Source organism: Dipodomys spectabilis, unplaced genomic scaffold (assembly GCF_019054845.1).
Source record: "Dipodomys spectabilis isolate Male_0828 unplaced genomic scaffold, ASM1905484v1 ptg000015l, whole genome shotgun sequence".
Taxonomy (NCBI): domain Eukaryota; kingdom Metazoa; phylum Chordata; class Mammalia; order Rodentia; family Heteromyidae; genus Dipodomys; species Dipodomys spectabilis.
The window spans coordinates 12769136-12783593 of record NW_024870692.1 but is presented as its reverse complement, the minus strand read 5'-3'; positions in this window follow the sequence as shown (position 1 = coordinate 12783593).

Below are 14458 nucleotides of genomic sequence, written 5' to 3'. Positions count from 1 at the left end.
TAGGCAGGCACTGATAATGCATTTGCACCTAGGTAACATAAGTTGAGCTACCATGTATTTCCCTTGTGTAATTCTTACTCGGATCCTATGAGCTAAGTACTGTTATTATCCTCTAGGTAAGGGTTTTCTACCCACTCCGGGCTCTGTAGCCTGCTAGGGTGTCAGTATTCAGTATATGGTATTTCTCAAGGCTCTGATCTGTGACAGTAAGAAACAGAATCAGCAGAGGGAGTGGGAGGGGACCGGCATAGGGAGACCAGAGACAACCAGCCCTGAGCCTCCAAGGGTCCCAATGGAGTCACATGGAACATGCTTCACTCCTTCAGGAACTGGCTGTGCCAACACAGAGGACAGGTTTCTCAGGGAAGCTCACTACAGAACTAGCACCGATGCCTGGTACATAATTGATGTGTGCACAACTCAGGTACAGTGAGCTACAACTACTAGTTAATAGAGCTAGGAGCTCTCCCTGAACCCTAGGAGCAATTTAAGACACCTTTGGATGGCCTACTTTCCACCCCCCCTCCATTAATGCTGGCCATCTGGTTTGTTTTGTTTTGATGCAGTTGAGGTTTTCTCAGTCAACAGGTGGAGACTATATACAGTGGAAAGCTAGAGTCAGCAGCTCACTAGCCATACAACGGACAAGGCCTCATATCTAAAATATACCTGGAACTCAAAAAATTAAATCCCAAACAACAAATCCTCAAAGAAACAATTGTCCAATAAGTAAGTGGGCTAAAGACTTAAAGAGAGACTTCTCTGAAGAGGAAAGAAGGATGGCCAATGGACACATGAAGAAATGCTCAACGTCCCTAGCCATAAAATGCAAATCAAAACAGCACTGGAGTTTATTTTTTATTTATTTATTGTCAGTCATGGGACTTGAACTCTGGGCCTGTGTGCTGTCCCCCCACTCTTCAGCTCAAGGTGAGTGCTTTACCACTTGAGCCACAGCACCATTGTTCCGGTTTTCTGGTGGTTTATTGGAGATAAGAGTCTCACAGACTTTTCTGCCTGGGCTGGCTTTGAACCATGATCCTCAGATCTCAGCCTCCTGAGTAGATAGGATTACAGGTGTAAGCCACTGGCACCCAGCTCAGTTGGAGTTTATGTCTACTATAATAGCTCCCTACACACATAGGTCTCACACACACACACACCTGTCTTTGCACACCCAGATATGGATACATACAACCTGCTTGTCTTGCTCCAAATAAATCATCACCATATATGTTTTCTAGGCCTTCTAGTTTTACAAAGCATATGCATTTCCAACTTATGACCTGCGTTGGAGTTTGGAGCTGAAGATAGCCAATAGTAGGTCATCATTAAATTCCCAGAATTCCAGCCTTCTTGTCCAAAATCACATGACTGGACTTGTGTCAGAGCAGCCATTCAAACTAGCAATCTGTGTGAGAGCCCGAAAATCCAAGCTGTAAGACCCCAGAGGGAATGCCTTCTCCCAACATACTCTGAACACAGAGTTTCCTGGAAAGGTCAGTCAATTCTAGCCTGAGTGTGGGCTAACTCCCATAAACTGTGTGGGACCCTGGGGGTAGACTACAGTTTATGCAAATTGTAAGCTGTTTACTGTTTAGTGCTCTCCCAGAATAAGGTCTTCTACCATTTCTAAACAAAATATTGTCACATGCTTCCCTATACAAGACCAATAAAAACCTTGGTGAATGAAAAACAAAAACAAACAACAACAACAACAACAACATTTTTCCAGGAGCACACCCCAACAACCCAAAGACCTCCCCACTGTTTGAAGTTTTCAGTACCTCCGTGAGGATGACGCTGGGAACTAACCCTTTAACCCCCTGGGCCTGTGGAGGAAGTTCCACACACACAATAAGATCAGAGAAAGGATGAAGACAGAAAAGGTTACCTAGTATAGTGAATAGTTATAGTCCCACGTACACAAAATATCCAGGATGGATAAATCCTATTGGGACAAAATGCAGACAGGCTGGTTGTGGGAGGAGGAAGGGAGGGGGAGAGAGGGAGAAACTGCTTAATGGGTTAGAGGTTTTAGTTTGGAATAATGGAAATGGCTGAGAACCAGAGAGGGGAGTTTCATAACATTCTGAGTGTACTAAATGTCACTGACTTGTTTACTTTAAAATGATTACGTTTTTATCATGTGAGTTTTACCTCAGTAATATACGTGTTAGCTAGTTGAGGAAAACAAGGCTTCTTTGAAAGCACAGTAAAAACATTGGCCAAGGAACACTTTTACAGTCTGTTCACTGTCTCCACACGCATCATTTCTGCTCTTCGGGGGATTCTGCCTCTACTTCCACGGCTTCATCAAGAAAAATAACAGGACTGGAGGCCAAGATTCTCAGCTCCCAGCAGCCTGTCCCGTTCATAAGAGGATGTTATTAGTTCTCCCCCTTGTGGTAAATATCTAAATTGCAACAAATCCTCAGATTAACCCCTACATTCCTTTCCCGCCTTCAAGCTCAAATGGTTTAGGTCACTGGGCGTGACTTAAACCACAAAAGGACTGGTGTAGCATACCTTCTTGAAGGCCGCAGATTATTTAATATTGAAACGTGTTGGGGTTTTTTTCAGATTCAGTGGCTCACATCGGTAATCCCTGTGGAGGCAGAAATAGAGGTTTTGCATTTTGAGACCAGCTAAGACAAAACATCTCAAGACCTGTCTCAACAAATAAAAAACATAATTTTTGGTACATGCCTGCTACAAAAGGGCCATCAATAGAAAGAAACTCTCAGTCTGGTCTGACCCAAAGCAGAAAGTTAAGCCTTAATAGAAAAATAACTAAAGCAAAAAAAAAGCTAGAGGTGTGGCTCAAGTGGCAGAATGCTTGCTTCATAAGAGAGAAGGTCAGAGTTCAAACCCCCGTACTGCCAAAACAACAACAAATCCACAGTTTAACCTCACATTCCCTAGGAAACAGAGCCCGAAGCCAAGCTTGTGTGCTAACTCCTTATTTGGAGCGGCCGTTTCAGAAGAGGCAGAATGGGAGAAAAGGAAAAGCAGACATCAGAGCCCACAGATGTGAGCTGTCCACAGCTTCAGCATCACAATAGGACAGTCTCAGAGAGATCCAAGCGATCTGCCTACCCACAAATAGTGGTAGTGCTCCCAAGGGTCCTGAGAAAGGGAAGTGATCATTTCTGGCTGTTCCACCTCCCAGTGTTGTAGGTGAGCCTCTTGGGAGAGGCCAGGGCTGATAGAAGAGGTCTTCTTGGCATATAGATGCGGTGGATGGGAACCCAAGGGCTGGGAAGTTTAGCTCTGTGCACCTGCCGACAAGTCAGGCACAAACTTGGCCACCATTTCTTCTTTCATCAGGCCATCTACAGATTCATAGATCAGGTGGTAACACCGCAACAAGACTAATGCCATACCACCGTGACTAATGCTACAGCTCTTTTAGAAAATAGCTCTTAGAAGTCATCATGAAGACTTCATTTATAAATGATTCCCAGATGTAGAGCTGGCTGTGGGGCTTTGTGACTTGTTCATATTTACAAGAAGGTGCTGAAGCACTATGTGGAAGGGGATCATTAATTCAAGAAAGAGCCAGCAGCAGTCCTATCTTGTGAACTTCACAAATCCTCAGTAGATACATTGGGAAGGTTGTTAGAATTATTTCCAGTTTACACAAATGATAAACCCAGGTACTGTTTTTGTTTAAGAATAAGTATCTCTAGGCTTGGTGGCACATGCCTATAATCCTGGCAGGGGAAAAGCTGAAGCTGGCCTGGGTGATAGGCCAAAACTGTGTCAGAAGAAACAATCCAAGAATAGATGTGACATAGTGCGTTCAATTGATGTGTCTTGCTGAAAATAACAGTCATCCTGTTGTTCCTCATGGGAATTCTGTAATCTATACATGCACAATTATTCTATGCCTTTTTTTTTTTTCAAAAGCAGGACCACACAGCCCAGTGTAGTAGCTCATGCACAAAACCTACTTAGGAGACTGAAGGATTGCAGTTGGAGACCAACATGAGCAACAGATTTGTGAAACTTACAGCTCAACTGACAAAAACTGAGCTTGGTGGGTCATCATCCTAGATGAGGTCCTCATCCTAGATATGAGGAAAGTATAAACAAGGATTGAAGTCCCAGACTATCTAATTATAAATTGGAGACCCAACTTTAAAAAATAACAAAAGCTAAAAGGATTGGGGTAAGGGAGTGCCATTAAAGTAATAAAGTATCTACTTACTAAGTATAAGGGCCTGAGTTCAAATCTCAGTACCACCTCCTCCCCAACCCCCCCTCCCACCCCGAAAAAAATAGGGTGAACACACACCAACTAATAACATTCAGATAACCTTTTGCATTTTGGCTGTTCCCTCCAGCCAAATGAAATCACTGTTGAAAATAGAAACTAAAAAAATTGGCAATATATATCCTCTCACTTAGATCAAAGACGTGCAAGACTGGTGGATTTAATCTGATAGTGATTTTGGGAATTTAGTCAACATACCTAATTATTTGGATGTATACTACCCTCTTGTGGTGAATAGTATTATTACAGAATACAGAGTTGATAAGAAAGCAATGCAGTTATTTTTCGGAAACAGCTGATAGTGTGGTGGTTAACACAGCAACACAGAATTTAGCTCTCTTATGGTCCTGCTGTCAGAAATATTCATAGAAACCTATGTTTACACACATACAATGTCTTAAATCCTGAGTTTGGAAAGCTTTTCCAACAATATAGATCTGAAGAGACCAGAACCTGTGTTTTCTCCTTACTAATTTGTTAGCAGAAATGCTCTTTGGAAAGAACAAAAAATAAATTAAGCCTATTTCTTTGGAATTAAAAAAAAAGTCTATTTCTCCTCTATTGTAATATAGAGATGTGGCTTGGAGAGTTTCTGGAAGAAATGTCAGAAAACATCACAAGTTAGATTGCCAATTACTTTTATTATTGCCAAATAAGACTTTAAAAAAAAAGTTAGTTTGCACATTTATGAGATTATTTCTTTGTATGTCCCTCCCCCATGGTATAACCCTTGCTTTCACTGTATTTGAGGTTGGTATAATTTGTGGAGGGGAAGGGAAAAAACAAATCATTTAAATAGGGATACAGGTGGATCCATTGCAACAATGAGGTGTACAAGTTGTTATGTGGAAAAATGAACTTTACAAACTTTGGTGGGGGGGGGAGGAGGAGGATTGGGTGGGGGAGAGAGTGGTGGGAGAGGGTGAGAAGGATGGGAAGGGATGTGGAAGGGAAACAAAGGAGGAGCTACAATGCTTGATAAGAAATGTACTTATTATCTTGCCCATGTAATTGTAACCCCTCTGTACAGTATTTTCACAATAAAAAAATAAAAAAGTTAGTTTGATTCATGTCCTCACTGTTTCAAAAAAAGAAGGAACACTTTAATGTTTAAAAATTAATACAGGAAAAATAGTATTCAAAATAAAGAACCGTTATCTAGATCAGAAACACAAGACCTTATCTCTATTTTATTCTTATTCTAATGGCTGCCAGGAGCTTTAATTTCTCTCTCTCTTTTTTTTAATCGAGGTGAGCAGCAGCAGGGACAAGTTAGATACAAACGAAGGGAACCAAGTTAGATTTCAGATGAGCCAAAATGAAGTCCATATTCCCAGTGCCAAGACCCAGAATGAAACTGTGGAGAATTTCATGCACTCCCCTTTTTCTATCTCAGTTTTGTCTCCATGATGGCTGACAGTCCGTAGAGTGTCATACCACACTGACACTGCCCGGTCGGGGGCTTTTCCCCAGGCCTCCCAGGACAGCACACTCCTGATGTTCCTGCCCCTCCCTGGCCACTTTTGTTACTTTCTTTTCTAAGTCCACTTCTCTGCTGCTTTTACCCTCTGAGTTCCAGGGCCTATCTTGTCCCTATGAGGGTATTGGAGGGCCTAAAGAGGTTATCTCACATTCATTTCAAAGATTTTCTTCAAGCTGAGAATCAAGCCTTTCATCTGATCTTTATTTTCATCACATGCACATCTGAGTCCTAGTCATTCTTCCTGGGGCATGTTCAAGTTTGTAGCTGTCACTCTCGATGGGTAGAGATAACATAGTGCTAGGTCAGGAGACGCCACCTGCAATGTTCGTTGCATCCCACGATGGACTCCGAGAACTAGCACATCACTCAATCCCTGTCTAGTTAATGAGTTTGGTTATTCTTCACATATTCATTTGAATGCCAATTTATTTAATCCCTACACGATTTCTACATGTGCAGTTACATTTTCACTCCAAATTCATAACTTTGTGTATCCATGTCACAGAAAGTGCTCAACATTTAAATTAGTCTTTAATTTTTTTTTTGTTGGCCCCATTTAAAGTGACATTAGAGTATCTAGCTATTGAGAGTCAGGCTGTGTACCATTCTCAAACTTTTGCTCCTTGTTTGGAAGATGACAACAAAGTGTGTCCCAGGGAAAATTTCTGCTGACCCAGATGTCATCCTGGACAGAGGAGCCAGCTTGCTGGAATTGGCCTATGCCAAACAAATCCTAAGTGGGAAGACTATAACACTGGCTTTCTAGTAGAATGCACCTGTGTTCATTCTTTTTTTTTTGTTGTTTTTTTGGGTCCGGTCGTGGGGCCTGAACTCTGGGCCTGGGTGCTGTCCCTCAGCTCTTCAGCTCAAGGCTAGCGCTCTACCACTTGAGCCACTTCCAGCTTTTTTCTTTTTGCTTATGTGGTTCTGAGAAATTGAACCCAGGGCCTCATGCATGCAAGGCAAGTGCTCTACCACTGAGCCACCTTCCCAGCCCAAAATATTTTTTTTCTTTTTTCTTTTTTTTTTTCTGGGTCCGGTCGTGGGCCTGAACTCCGGGCCTGGGCGCTGTCCCTCAGCTCTTCAGCTCAAGGCTAGCATGCTACCACTTGAGCCATAGCACCACTTCTGGCTTTTTTTTTTCTGCTTATATGGTGCTGAGGAATCGAACCCAGGGCCTCATGTATGCAAGACAAGCACTCTTACCACTGAGCCACCTTCCCAGCCCTCTATGTTCATTCTCTAGGGATGTAGCAAATTATGAAAAACTTGCTGGCTTACAGCAATTGGATTTTATTTATCTCTGACCCCACATTCAGTTTTCAGCAGGATTGAGCCTTCTCCAAAGACGGTGGGAGAATCCTCCTTTTCCTTTTCCTGCCTCTGGAGGTTCTGAGCGATCTCTAGTCTACAGCTGCATCACTCCAGTCCTTGCCTCCTTTTATATATGGCTTTTTCCATCTGTAGCTTCTCCTATGTGTCTCATAGGATGTGTTGCTGGATTTAGCATTTGGATAATCCAGGATGATCTCATCTGGAGATCCCTAATTTAGTGATACTTGTGAAAATTCTTCCAGTTGAAACCACATTCCCAACTTTCATAGCATGGGATGTGATATATCTTTTGGAGGCCCTTGATTTAATCTACTACAATGGGCCAGCCTCAAGTTCGTGATTACCAAAGACTCTGTTACTTCATTATTTCATGGGTTAAGCCTCTGTATCACTACCAATTATTTAGCCCTTTCTAATCATCCTTCTTTTTCTTTCTTTTTTTTTCCTGCAAAGGTGATGTACAGAGGGGTTCCAGTTCCATAAATTAAGTAATGAGTACATTTCCTTTTGAACAGTGTCACCCCTCCCTCATTTTCCTCCGGTTTTTCCTGTTCTTTTCTTTGTATCATCCCAGTGTCTAGCTGGAGTTGATGAAGTTAGACTTCTGGGAGCTGTTAGTGCATTTTTGGAGTGGTCTCCAAATAAGAGATCTGAACTCAATCTCAGTTTCTGATCTTTCTCATTATCAAGCAGCTCTGTTCTGACAGGAAAGGTTTGCAGGTCCGGGGCTAATGACAGCATCATTAGGGCATCCTAAGGTGCATTTATGCAGAAGCCAGAAAAGATTTAACCTGGTGTTAATTTTAAGTTAAGTTTTGGAGTAGTGACATTTCTTTGAGTAAATATATAGGTATCTCTCCTCCCTTTCTCATGCTGGCTTATTTCCTCTATTACCACTCTGTTTCTTCTTGCATAATGCCTTTTGATGAACAGGGATCTTTAATTTAATGTGAGCAAACATTTTTATCACTGCAGCATAGATGGCTACTCATTAAGCCCAATTCTTCTTGTATAGATTTAAAGATGAGAAAAAATATTGCTATATATTCTTAGATGCATGGACATATTTAACAAAAGTTTAAGAAGTGTATACAAATTGGTGATTAACACTTCAGATAAGAAATAAGTGAGATTTAGGATAGAAATGCAAAAGGTACCATGATATTTTTTGTCATTTTAAAGCTGGATGAAAGGTACAATACTAAAAAGTCTAGAACTCTGCACAACTGCTATTTTCTACTTGGTTATAGTGCCTTAGCACAGAATCACTCACATCACTTACAACATTACCATCAAACTCCCCATAAACATTCAATAAGTGCTCTCTGTGGAGAATTGCACTCATTTAACAACTTATTGCTGACCTCTTCTGTATTACTAGGGAAGGGTCAGGAGTATGTAGGAGATTAAAAAAAAGTGATCATTGCTTGATTGGAATTCATTTTTAATGAATTTTCCATTTACAGATATCATATACTGCTCTTCTAGCACACAAGGAGTTAATTTTATCAATGTATACAAAAAATTGTCATATCTTATTTTGTTTTCACTGATTTTCAATAAACACACTATTTATGGGGAAAGCATCTTCACCAGAGTGGGCTCCTCAGCCATGAAATGCATCTGTGCCCTTGTTGTAATGTTAGTTAGGGGACAGAGAGCTTCACAAAATCCCCTCTGAAGTCAGAGCTGGAATGGGCCACTTGTGTTCTTTTCTTGGTTGGTTGTGGGGCTTGAACTAATGCCCTGTCTTGTGCTTTGAGCCACAGTTCCATTTCTGTTTTTTAGGGGTTATTTTGGGGGGTGGGTGTTGGTCAGGGGGCTTGAACTCTGGGCCTGAGTGCTGTCCCTTAGATCTTTAGCTCAAGGCTAGCACTCTACCACTTGAGCCACTTCTGGCTTTTTCTGTTTATGTGGTGGCTCACATGCATGCAAGGTAAGCACTTGACCACTGAGCCATCTTCCCAGCTACCTATTTCTGTTTTGTTTTTGTTTTTGTTTGTGTGTTTTTTTGTTTTTTTCTCTTTGGTCTCTTTAACAATTTTTTTTATTATTATCTTTAAGTAGTTGTACAAAGAAGTTCCCATTCTACAAAACAATATATGAGTACAAGGTGTCTGACAACATTGTCAACCCATTTCTGGTTTTGGAGTGGTTAATTGGAGATGGCAGTCACATAAGGGCTTTCCTGCCCAGGCTTGCTTCGAACCACAACCCTCAGATCTCAGCCTCCTGAGTAGCAACTAGGATTACAGGCATGAGCCTATCACAGCTAATTTCTATACTTTTAAAAGATTATGTTTTGGTGTCAAATCAACTCTACAGTGAAATAGAGTTACTGAGTCTATACTGCTGAGGTGCTGGAAACATAATAGGTTCCTGTTTTCCGAAATGTTCATGCTCCATTAAAGAGAACTGAGGAGGGTGATATTGTCCCTATGGGCTAAATGTATGTGTGACCCTAAATTCATGTTAAAAACCCTATCACCAATGTGATAGTGTCTTGACACAAGGCCTCTGTGAGGTCCTTGAGATGGAGGTGAGTCTTTTGTTATCAAATTAATGAAAAGTCATCTCACAGCCAGTGTGCCTACTCCCACATCCCTCCTCCTTCTTCCTTTTTCCTTTTCTTCCTCCTCCTCCTCCTCCTCTTCCCTCTTCTCTTTGTATCAGGTGAGGAAAACAAGAAGAAAGCCAATTTGCTCAATGATCAACTTAATGGCCTCCCCTTCTTCAGATAGACGAGAAAGAAGTGTCTGTTGTCGAAGGCATTTTGTTATAGAATTCCAAACTAAGACACACACATCACAGCAATTTCTGTTAGGCAGATGCACTAGTACTTAGCGCATTCCACTTCATTCTTACAGAGATGAGTGCCAGGGACCCCAAGGTAACTGTCAAAGACAATCAGACACAGTCCAATGGCCAGCAAGTGGCCTATACTTTCATTTTCAGAAGAGCAAAGACCCAAAGCATAACACTGACCCTAGCTATTGTACATCATACCATCTGTACATATTGTATAGAACCTTCTTTCTTGAGCAGTGACTTGAGCTCTTCTGGAATAACCAGACTGGGGCTTACCTTGTTCAACTGATAGACAATGAACTCTCTCTCTCATTCGGTTGATCTTTGAAAAAGATATATTACCATAGGATAATGCAAACATTCCACAAATACAATTTTGGTTACTTATAATTGTTTTTGTTACCTATATATCTACATATACAGCAATATCAGTGATAGGTAACGCTAATTACAATGGTGAACTATTTATAATGTATACAACTTATCAATAAAATAAATACCCAGGAAATGGGTACTTGCAAGGGGAGATGAAGCCAAAGAGACAAGGGTAGATGAAGTTATTGGGAAGTCTAGAGGCAAAAGGAGAAAAGAAAAGAATTAACATTAAGGAAGTCAGGCAATCTTGTCTTTACACTTACAAATCCCTGACGGGCTAGACCCCCTGGCTTCCACCGCTCATTACTCCCTCTACCCCTGCACCTCTGAATAAATCATTACTAATGTTTTCAAGCTTCATGACTTTTTGAGTCTATCTGCCTTGCAATTAATACTTACTCTAAACATGAACTCTAAACATGGAGTCTTGACATGCTTCGGTTCAAAGATTTCAGCCCTGTGTTCAGCCCACGTGCTCCTTAAAAAGAAATGGCTGGTTTTGCCTGAACAGTTACCCTTGAACTCCTTTGGCAAAATCATAGGGAGTGTCGCTATTATCTTGTTTAATAGATGAAGGACTGTGGTGTTTGCTTCTTTGATCCCCATTTCCAGTGTGCTTTCAAAGAAAGACCCACAGGCTAGAGCTGCATGCATGTATCTCAGGAATTAAGTTTCTTATCAGGTCTAAAACCTGGGAGAGCGTCATCTCTTTTCTCCTACTGTGTTTAACCACTTGTCTATGAAAGATTGCGTTTTCCTCCTAGTTTTTGTGGATATGTTCATTTAGAGTATTTGAGTGTTCCTAGTGTACCAAACACATAAGCTTCCCAAGGCTTGATTTCTCAGAGCATGGTACCCTTGGAAAGGTGGCTGCAGAGACACTTTCAGTCTGTGTCCTAGCACAGCTGCCTGCAGGGCCTGCGCAGCTGGCCACTCACAATGCTGCCCTTCAAAGGGTAGCATTTCTCAGATTTCAACAATCATGGTATATTCTTGTCTGATTCCAAGGAAGTATTGTTGTTGAGATGTTTGCGTCTTACAACCTTAGTAAGTGAAATGGAGAAAGGCTCAGTGAGTAGAGCACCATGAGAAGACGGGGTGCCCTTTGGGCAGGAGGAGGAGATGGGCACCATTTGGGTGACTGCACTGGCTGTTGTCAGGAAGAAGGCATTCAATGGCTCTGCTGGGATGAAACTTCAAGAAAAGATGGATGTAGGGAAGAAATGGGAGTGAGGGTGGGGTTCTGGATGGAGAGTGGCTCCTGTTGACCCCTCTCAGCCTTCAAAAGGGAGGAAATACTTTTACCTTTACCCCAAAAGCTTTCACAATGATCCATTAATTTCATCAATTCATTCAGTATGCATCATGACACATAGTTAGGTATAGGAGTCTATTCTTGGCCCAAGAATGACTGAAGGAATTGAACCTATGCCAATCACAAAGGGCTTCCTGGTCCAGAGAGGATGATGAATGGAATGGTAATATAAATGTCAACAAATATCAAAGCTTATAGACTGGAAGGACGTGTGTTTACATTGTATTCCACAGGCTCAGACCATGCAATCATCACCAAAGCCTTTCCCTCCTCTACCTACACTTCTGTATCAATGCATTTTCCTGTTTAATGGAAAAAGTAGGGCTCATGCAAGCAAAATCCATCCCAGAATTTTCATCCTGTATGTATACTCAACAGATGTTAGTGGTTGTGATTACTATGCAAAGGAATAGTTGCCTCTTGCACTAAGAAGTGCTGTCAGGGAAGACGGTTTTATGATTATGAATTATACAATGGTCATGAAGTTGCAATGTATAAAAAGAATTCATCAAAAAATCAAAACAAAATTGAGCAGTAGTGGTTTACATGTTATCTTAGCTACTCAGGAGAATGAGGTCTGATGATTGTGTTTAGAAGCCAGCCCAGGGTAAGAAAGTCTGCGAGAGGCTTAGCTCCAATTAATCATCAAAAAACAAAAAGTGGAGCTATGATTCAAGTGGTAGAGTGCTAGCCTTGATTGAAAAAGCTAAGTGACAGTACCCAGCCCTGAGTTCAAGCCCCAGGCCCAGCATACTCTCTCTCTCTCTCTCTCTCTCTCTCTCTCTCTCTCTTTCACACACACACACACACACACAATGTAAATGAATCTAGGTGCTGGTAGCTCATGCCTGTAATCCTAGCCACTCAGAAGGCTAAGATCTGAGAAGCCCAGCCTGAAGCCAGTCTAGGCATAAATGTCTATGAGACACTTCATTTCAATTAGCCAGCAAAAAGCTAGAAGTGGAGTTATGGCTCGAGTGGGTAGAGAACCAGCCTTGAAAAAAACAAGCTAAAAGACAATGTTGGGGACCTGGATTCAAGGCCCACTAATGGCACAATAAGAAAATAAATATCAACAATGGCAAGTTTGACAATCAAAATAGGAATGGAGCGACATTTTACACAGAAATCCCAGCTTATGGACTGCAGCAGAGATGGAAAACAGTGGGGTGATTGAGGATTTGTAAATTATTCGGAAGGAGTGTAAATAGGAGGAGGTAGCCTGAGGTGGGTTTTGTTAAGAAGTCTTGCTAGGAAGTCCCTTTCTTTGGAAGTCCCACAGAGAGCACTGAATGGATAGAATTACAAAAATGCCAGCTATACTTCAAAAAAGTTGATGGGAATAATTTGGGGATAACAAAGATGATTTCTAAAACCACATACATTCTTATTTTCTAGAAGGCAAGGACCCTATGCAACACGTGTTGACTGTGTGCCAAAGGATGAAATATTTTCCACGGTGAAGGAGAGGAGGAAGCGCAAAGATGCATGATCACTGTTCTGAATATATCCATCAGTCCATTAGAGTATTCTCCATATCTGTTGTATTCTCTTTCTTTGCTTGGCTTTTTATGCCCACATACAAGAAAAAAATTAAACCACAGACGCAAGCAAAACAGGAATGAAGGTGTGTGCTTCCACTTTCCTGAAGTGTTTTGTGGAAAGGGACATGGTGATAAGAGCCTGGTGACAATTGATGTCTTGGATAAATCAATAAGATTTTTAAAGAAAATTAAATCCACAATGCTCTTAGCACAGAATTACTACCTTGTGCCCCTACTCTGCATTTAAAATGACTTGAGAATGCAGCACTGATTTAGAAGGCTAACATCAAATCTGCTGACCCTTATAAAACAGACATTGCATCGAAATAACATCCCACTGAGGAGTAAGAGTTGCTTCAGTGTTTTGGAGTGCAGGCATGGATAGCAGGAGGATTATTCTTCTGTTTTTCAGAATCCATTCGTTTGCTCAAAAAGATGTAAGAAGAAATCAATGGAAACTGAAAAATGATGACATTTCCATCCATTTGATGACTATGAAGACTGCATTATTCTTGTTGATTTCAACTTACAGTTTAATTAACCTGTTTTGCATTGAACATAAGCTATCTTAGCTTTTATTGACAGTCTTTCTGAATTGCTAGCCTTGTGAATTCCATGCCAAGATCCTGAATAAATTGAGGTGCTCTATTATTCTCGTATTGATTTGATTATGGTAGATTGGATGAGAACTTCTATTGGCTGATCAATTAAAGTAGACTTGACTTTGTACTTGAGTGCTTTGGTACTTCACTTAATGGGGACCACAATCCTGCAACAGGAACTTCTTTTTATCACTTGGCTCTTTGTTCTGCACAGGGAGTATTAAAAAAACACTTTGGCTAGTAGCCTTTACCTTCCATTATATGAGATTTGGTTATTGAAGAAGCCACCATAATGGAAAAAGTATTTTCAAGTACATGTGAAAATCATCTCATTATTTTAACCTGTCAATTGGAATCAAACCGACTCTCTGGATTCTGCCATTGGTATCCAAGATAATCATATTTCACCTACTGGATAAATGGGTCTTTAACCTATTGCAGTTCTGTGTGGTACAGACAGAAGAGTTAACTGCTGCCTGAGACAGGGGCTGCAAAACTTACATGTGACAGCAGAGGGCAGCATTTGCTTATGCGAGGAAGAAGCTCACTCAGATCCCAAAATAAGCTGATCTTTCTTGCCTTTCTGAGGCAAAATTCAAAATTAAGTGTTAGTTGAGTTTCACTATAAAACCAACTTGAAAAAAATATGTCTTGGAAAAAAATTTGGATAAAATAAAGGCTGCTAAGGAGCTTTTGACATGACCTTTCCTCCAAAGA